The following is an 8,103-nucleotide window of genomic DNA, read 5'->3' as shown; positions in this document are numbered from 1 at the left end:
CTTGTCTCCTTTTAAAGGTTTTTTAATTGTTCTTTTTTTTTCACCTTATAATCCCATGATAGCCTCCAACATTACTCACATGATTACTGTAAATTCACACACACACTCACACAAACACACACACACACACACACACACAGCACACACAAAAGGTATTAAACCTATTTCTCTATGAAAAGAAGCTTAATGTCTCTAGCAACAAACTTGTATGTATCTATATACATAGATAAATACCCACAAAGAATATAATACGTATTAAATGAAATACCGGGGTGGAAGATAGAAGGGAAATCTGTTTGTTGGAAGAAATCTTAATTTTAAAGATGTGTATTCATGGTAGAGATCTAAAAACTATGCTTTATAAGGAATGGATTGAGAAAGTTGGGGAATTTCCCATGGAAATAGGAAGAATGCTTATGGATTCAGTTAATAGAATGTTACTCAGTGGGTGGAAAATAATAAAAGGATATTTAATATCATTGTAATAATAATATAGCAAAATGCTTGACACTTCACAAGTTTAAAAACAAAAATAATGGTGGTTCAACTTCATTTATTTCAATAGAGCTATTAAAAAAACCAAATGAGTTGGCTTGTGAAATCATGTGTTCTTTAACATTAGAAGGTCCTGAAGAGTCTAACTACTTTTTAAAATATGTTATTTAGGAAATTCCAGCACTACAAATTTAGGACTTTTAAATAAAACAAAATTAAAAAATATATATTTTATTAGCTCCGTTTCCGTTTTTGGTACATCAGTGGGTCAGGATTTGGATTGACTTTTGCCATGGGGAACACTGTTTCCAATGAAATCTTCTAAAATTGCGCTTGACAAGTGGATTCTTTTTAATTTAAATGCAGGCAATATAAAGGGCTCCAATTACTGGTAGCCTGAAAATATTATCTGTCTTAGATTTTGTTTTGTGGAGTGACAAATGTATGTAGATGAACTTGCAAAGTGTCTAGTACAAAGGTAGAACATTTAGCTGCTGTTAACTAATATTAGTTTGCTAAGTGGAATATAGCATACACTGTAAATGTCCAATCTTTCTTAATAATAATCGAGCATTTTGTCATGAGAAAATTCATTCTGATAACAGTAATGTAGACATAGTGATAGAAGTTATAATAGATTGAAGTACATTTTATTGTCCAGGTTGGTTCTGGTTATTTTCTATTACCTCTTATAAATCCCCCAAAATAAGAGTCTACTTTCTTTTATGTTAAGCGAATTATTGTTAAAAGAAGAATGTTAAAGAAAAAAAATTAATCTTAATATAGCATTTCAGTATAGTTTAAGTGTGTTAAATTTCTTTATTTTTATTCTTGAGAAGTTATTTAATATACAAAGTAGTTTGAAGCTCTACATGTGTTGTATTAGTTGATGCAAATGTAATTGTGGTTTTTGCAATTTTCAACCTGTTAAAGAGCAGTTACTTTTGCACCAACTTAACATATAGCTGTTGTTCATCCCATCCCAGCTATGTTGGACGGGTCCTAATCACACTGACTAAATCCCATTTTAACAACCTCTACTGTTATAGCCTCATCTTTTTGGGAAGCTGAGGGATCTTTCTTATTGAGTGTGCACCCAGGCCACTTGTAAATCAGCCCAGAAGTGTGGACATGTTAATGACCTGGGGGGGCAACCCATGATTAATGGGCACAAGAGTCAGTAGACAGTTGCTCCATTTTTCAATCATTCTAAGGAAAACTCCTGATGTGCCTTCTCCACAGATCTTCAGAAGGTTCTCATTGAATGCATAGTTATCTATTGCTGTATAACAAATTACCTTCAAAATCTAATGGCTGAAAACAACAAGCATTCATAGATGTCCCTTGGCTTACAATGGGGTTATGTCCTGATAAACCCATTGTTAAGTTAAAAATATAAGTCAAAAATTCATTCAATATCCTATTGAACATCATCATAGCTTAGCCTAGCCTGCCTTAAGTGTGCTCAGAGCACTTATATGAGCCTACAGTTTGGGCATTTACGTACCTGATTTCATCTAACTGCCTTCCTCCTCGTCTCACCGGAAGCAAGAGACACAGACAGGCTTTTTGTAGACATGATGGGATGAGAAAACAGAACACAATATCCAAAAAACACTGGCAACACTGTGTACTATAGAGCATTGATTGTTTATCCTCAGGATAGTGTGGCTTATCTGGGTGATTCTGGCTCAGAATCTTTCATCAGGTTTCAGTCAAGACGTCAGCTGGGTTACAGTCATATGAAGACTTGCACAGGGCAAAAAGATCCTCTCCCAAGCTCACTCATGTGGCTGTTGGCCAGATGCTTCAATTTTCCACAAAGCCCTCTCCATAGTGTTACTTGAGTGTCATCATGACAAAGCACCTGGCTTGTCAGAGAGAACAAGCAAGTCATACTTTGAACACATTCTACACATTAGCAATGAATCACTAAGAATAGTCTATACTTGATGAGAGAAGAATTAGGCTCCATGTTTTTAAAGAAAAGTATGAAAGAATTTTAAAACCACTACAGTGGGACTGAGCCCCCTTTGCAGTAGTGGCAAATGGCTAAATAATGCATTCCTAATTGACTTATTTTTCGTCCCTGTCTCATTCTCCTCACTCCTTCACTTTTGCTTATTTGTATGATATCCCAAATAACCTGCATTCAAGTCTTTGTCTCAATTTCTGCATATGGAACATTCCAAACCAAAATAACTAGGCACCTGTTAAATAAATACTCTCAAAATCAAAATTTAAATTATTTTCTATTGAAAACATAAAATATCATAAAATAATACCTATAAAAATAAATTCATTTCGAGTTTTATGCATTCGCAATCACTGAGTCAGTTATCATCGCTTATTATCTAAACTATTTTTCTTGTCCATAAATATTCTCCACAGCTATTTAGACAGCATTCTGATTTGTAAAGTAGCCTCAAGAAACTTAGATTTCTGTTACAGTAATTGCCTCTGAGAATATTCCTCTCTTAATTCATATGCAAAATTAAAGTAATAGAATTAGGATAAAAGTAAAAATGTTAAAAATGTCCTTTAAGATTCCTAATTTAGGCAATACTAATAAAAGTACTTATTTTACATATTAATGAGGATTCTACTTTATGCAATTTACTTAAGGGTATAATAAAATTTAATTACACATTTGAAAATACCTATAATAATTTAGATTCCAATCTGTCACCATTTCTTCAACAAATCAAACAAATGGGTTTAAAATACCTGCATTTTTAAAGATTTAGAAGATATAATGAGCTCAATTGAATAGCACAGAAAATAGTGAGATGAGTAACATTATGTGATATCTTTAGAACAAATAATCAAGGCCATCCTGGTCAGATCATTGGTTCTGCCTACCTACTAGGATATCTCTGACTTACAACCTGGTGTTCCTGTTGTTTTCCTGGGGAACTGGTAGTTTACAATATCAAAGTATCTAGAGAAACAAAAGAGAAAAAGTCAATGTTGTGAATCCATTGTCATTCACATGAATATAAATTAAGCAAAAATGTTTGGATTCCATGACCTAGATCAAGTATATGACCGTTTCAGTTCCAGTTTGATTATGTGATGTATCATCCACAACAAGGAAGAGATCAGAGCACAGTGATAAGAGAGGTATACAATAAATTTATTTTGTTTTGCTTATGGCTATTCTCCAGAATTATGGTGACTTACATGAAAATAAGCCAAAATTCCAGAAGGTGCAAATTTTTCGATTAAAATATAAGCAAATAAAATTAAGCAGAAGTTATGTTTAGGATATGTGGATTCCTAATTGGGAAATCCCTATTCATAACTAACTGTGATCACGTATCAATAAAGGATATGTCTGTTTTACGGGGATAAACACTTCACATTTTGGTACATTCTAGAGCAAATAAATTTATGTATAGTTGTAGTTGCTAATTATTAAAAAGAAAGAAGATAAATCACAACAAAAGAACTCTGAGGATTCTGAAACTGTATGAAGTGACTTACTTATTTGATACCTTTTAGTTATTAATATTATAATTTGAGAATTATTGGCTTCAGCAAAGACCCTAATAAAGAATGAACACTTCAACTTCTTAGCATTTAAAGCTAATATTTTTAATGTTGATGTTTTGCAGTTGAGAAACAATAACTTGTAACATGGTTCCTTCCTTAATTATTAAACTATATCCCATTAATCCCGCTACCAAAGTTGAGCAAATGGATTATTACAGATTGCAACTAAATTTCTTTTTAAACTGGAAAGTAAATATTTCAAAGTAAAATAAAAGTTTGGTGAATGTGTATAAATTGACGTAGGGCTCATTTAAATTCATTTGTAACACATCAACTAAGAAGAAAAATTTATGAATAGAATTGATTGTGTGTGATGGAAATTCAGTTTTGAAAATGATTATTCTTTCTCACCCCAATTGTATGATACGAGGTACTATTTTATCTGTTTAATAAGCTCTCTGTAGGCTTTCTTTGTTATGTGCCTCATAATTTAACATGATAAATATCCCACATAGTAGTTTTGGTGCAGTGGAAGCCATAGAGCTTCTCATGGACAAGACTAGTAAGCGACATAGATTATACTTTACTACCCTTAAGCAAGAGGAACAAGTAAAGAAGATAATGGAAAATAAATATCATATTGTTGATCTTAGTAAATTTAAATAAAAGTGACCATATCAAAGGAATAGCAAGAGCAACAACAGAGGAAATCTATAGGAGTACTTACAGGAAGAGCTAGTGGAAGAGTGGTGACCAGCAGGGTCGTTACAGAAAAGCATCCAAGCAAGGTTGTTACCAAAATAATTACAAACCCTACGAAGTAATTCTATTTGCAACTTATCCCTGACAGATGATAAAGCAGTATTTTCCAATTTGAGGGTGGCTCCTACCACCTGCTAACAGTAATTCAAACTAACTTTTTGGTATCAAGTACTTAAATGGAGGTATGATATTGGGGCTTTTGGAAGTTCTGTTGAGTTGCAATGAAAAGTGATTTGTTTTAAATGGTTCATTTGTAATTGTTTTACATTAGATTCAATTTGTGTTTTACGTCTTCCCTCCAGTATTGTGGATCAAATCCTTTGTTAAAAGTTAAATCTGAGAGTTTCATGATTTAGTAGTATCTTTTGATTTAAGACTATATATATACATATATATAGTCTTGAGAGAGAAAGAGAGAGAGAGAGAAGTTATCAAGTTATGAAAAGAGGTGGAGAAAAGTTAAATGCACATTAACTTTTCCCAGAATGGTTATCAATCTTCTTCAGCTCATCAAATTTGCAAGAAATATGAGCTGTATGACAGTCAAGCACAGATGTGTATCTGGCACTGATGTAGCCTGGATGGTTCAGGATAGTCACCTGAGCTGTGAAGCCAGCTGCTTCCATTGGTGACTCATTTTTGCTGTCACCAGCCACATTGCCATGATGAACATCTTTGACAGACACATGTTTGACATTGAAGCCCACAAGACCCCAAGAAAAGCTTCACTCAAAGCTTCATGGTGCATTTCAACAGGCTTTACTTCAGTTGTAACGTTGACTGGAGCAAAAGTGACCACCATGCCGGGTCTGAGAGCACCAGTCTCCCCTCAGCCCACAGGGAAAGGACCAATACCACCAATTTTGTAGACATCCTGGAGGGACAGATGCAAAAGCTTGTCAGTTGGATGAGTTGGTGGAAGGATGCAATCCAGAGCTTCAAGCAATGTGGTTCCACTGGCACTACCGTCTTTGCCAGTGACTTTCCATCCCTCGAACCAAGGCATGTTAGCACTTGGCTGCCGCATGTTGTCACCATTCCAACCAGAAATTGTCAGAAATGCTACTGTGTCAGGGTTGTAGCCAATTTCCTTAATGTAGGTGATGACTTCCTTTACAATGTCCTCATATCTCTTCTGGCTGTAAGGTGGCTCAGTGGAATCCATTTTGTTAATACCAGCAATTGTTGTTTCACACACAGTGAGTAAGCCAGAAGGGTATGCTCATGGGTCTTCCCATTCTTGGAGACACCTGCTTCACATTCACCAATACCAGCAGCAATGATCAGGACAGAACAGTCAGCTTGAGATATATCTGTAATCATGCGTTTAATAAAGTCTCAGTATCCTGGGGCATCAATGATGGTCACATAATACTTGCTGGTCTCGAATTTCCACAGAGAGATACATATAGTGATCCCACGCTCATGTTCAGCTTTTAGTTTATCTAAGACCCAGGCATACTTGAAGGAGCCCTTTCCCATCTCAGCAGCCTCCTCAAATTTTTTGACAGCTCCTTTGTCAGTCCACCACATTTGTAATCAGGTGACCAAAAGTAGTAGACTTGCCAGAATCTATGTGTCCAATGATGATGATGTTGATATGACTATTTTTCTTGTGCATTTTGGGTTAAATTTAGCAGTGGTTTTCCCTACACTTGTGTTCGAGGGGGAAACCCATTGCAAAAAAGCAATAACTGATTTATTTTCAGCCCTGAATAATATGTTATTGTTGTAAGTAGGCCGTTAGTAATGTGGTAACAAAAAGTGGGAAGAGAGAAAATAAGGACAGGAAGGAATCTCTTGAGCAGCTGCACACATTAATGTCATTTCTTGAGTTAGTTTCCTAGAGTTAACATAAGAAATCCCCACAAACTCGGTGGCTTAATGTGGCCATGCAGCAGCCTACCTGTCTGTCTCCTTGTACCTGCCCCCAAAGAAACGAGAGTCTGTGAGACGGATCCTTTCAAGGACTTTGCTTCACCTTTGTGTTTGCACCTTATGTCTCCCTGTTTGGTCCCAAAAAGATGGCTGGTCAACCAATGATGAGTAAGATTCCCCATGGGAGAGGGGAGGACAACTCAAGCCAGGTGCAGTTGAGTGGGGACCAACAGGAGAATCCACAGGGTTCACAGAGGTGGGCACAGCCCCCCACCTTCCCCAGGCTAAGGAAAGCCTCTGCCTCTGTGGCTGCATTCCTTCCCAATACCCGCAAGGGAAGAGATTCAATGATGTGCTCTCCATCTATTTATATGCATATAGTTGTGTCCCTTGAGGAAGTACAAACATCCTGAGACTTATGGTTCTGCTGCCTGCAGGCAAGGGTGATTGGCTTGAATTAGTTTCCTATTATGATGTATAGGATTCACAGATCTTGAGATTGACAAGCTTTATCTCCTTTGCTTCCCCACCTAACTAATAAAAGCTAATGCATAGGCCAATTAGGCACCCCAGCCCAGTCCTTGAGGCTGCTCTGTGTCTCCTCTTCTTATAAAGACACTTGTCCTTGGATTTAGGGCCCATCTAGTTAATTCAGGGTGATATCATCTTAAGATCATTAATCACACCAGCAAGGACCTTTTCTCCAAAGAAGGTCACCCTTACTGGTACTGAGTGTTAGGACTTGACTTACTGTTTTAGGCCCAAAGTTCAACCTTTTGTAAAATCTCAAAGCAAGTTCTCAGCTACATCAACAGGTTGGATCTCTCAAAACACATTTGAATAAGAGAATTCCAAGGGGAAAGGTGACACTACTATTAAACCAAGAATAAACAGAACCAATATTTTAAATGTCACATCGCCTTCTGTATTGGTTTCAATTATATGCTAAATTTAAAGATTACATTATAAATTTAAAAGTGGTCAGGACTTGGGCTAAACGAGGTTACTAAGGAATCAATCTTTAATTAAATATATGTGATACATTTTATACAATTATCAAACTTGTCACTATTTTAAGTTTGCTGACTATCTTATAATCAGCTTTAGTCAATGGCGTAGATGCTTTAATAATACCTGCATTCATGCATGCATTTATACCAAGCTACATAGGTTTAATATAGCATGGAAGGAGCAAAATTTATAATGATTGATCTTTATGATGTCTGGGTCTTATTTTTTCCCTCTTGCTTATGATTGTGGTTGCTTTTAGATCAGGGGGTCTTAATTTCATTTAAAAACTGGTGACTATCAACTCAATTATCTCTCAACTACTTCATGTGCTTAATTTTATTCTTAATTTGGCAAATATGGACTCTACAATATAGATGTATATGTATTATATATACATTTATATTTTTCACATTTCTCTCTTAGATGTCTGCCTGGGTTTTCTAGTCAATTTTGTGAAATTAA

At 35.7% G+C, this 8,103-nt stretch overlaps 1 pseudogene; it reads right to left on the bottom strand.

Moving 5' to 3' along the window:
* Window positions 1-5,222: 5,222 nt before the first annotated feature.
* LOC109450882 (elongation factor 1-alpha 1) lies at window positions 5,223-6,373 on the bottom strand (annotated as a pseudogene).
* Window positions 6,374-8,103: the final 1,730 nt, after the last annotated feature.

This window comes from Rhinolophus sinicus, linkage group LG05 (assembly GCF_036562045.2).
Source record: "Rhinolophus sinicus isolate RSC01 linkage group LG05, ASM3656204v1, whole genome shotgun sequence".
In the NCBI taxonomy this organism is placed as follows: domain Eukaryota; kingdom Metazoa; phylum Chordata; class Mammalia; order Chiroptera; family Rhinolophidae; genus Rhinolophus; species Rhinolophus sinicus.
Note: the sequence above shows the minus strand (reverse complement) of the source record. Positions and strands in the feature narration are given on the sequence as shown.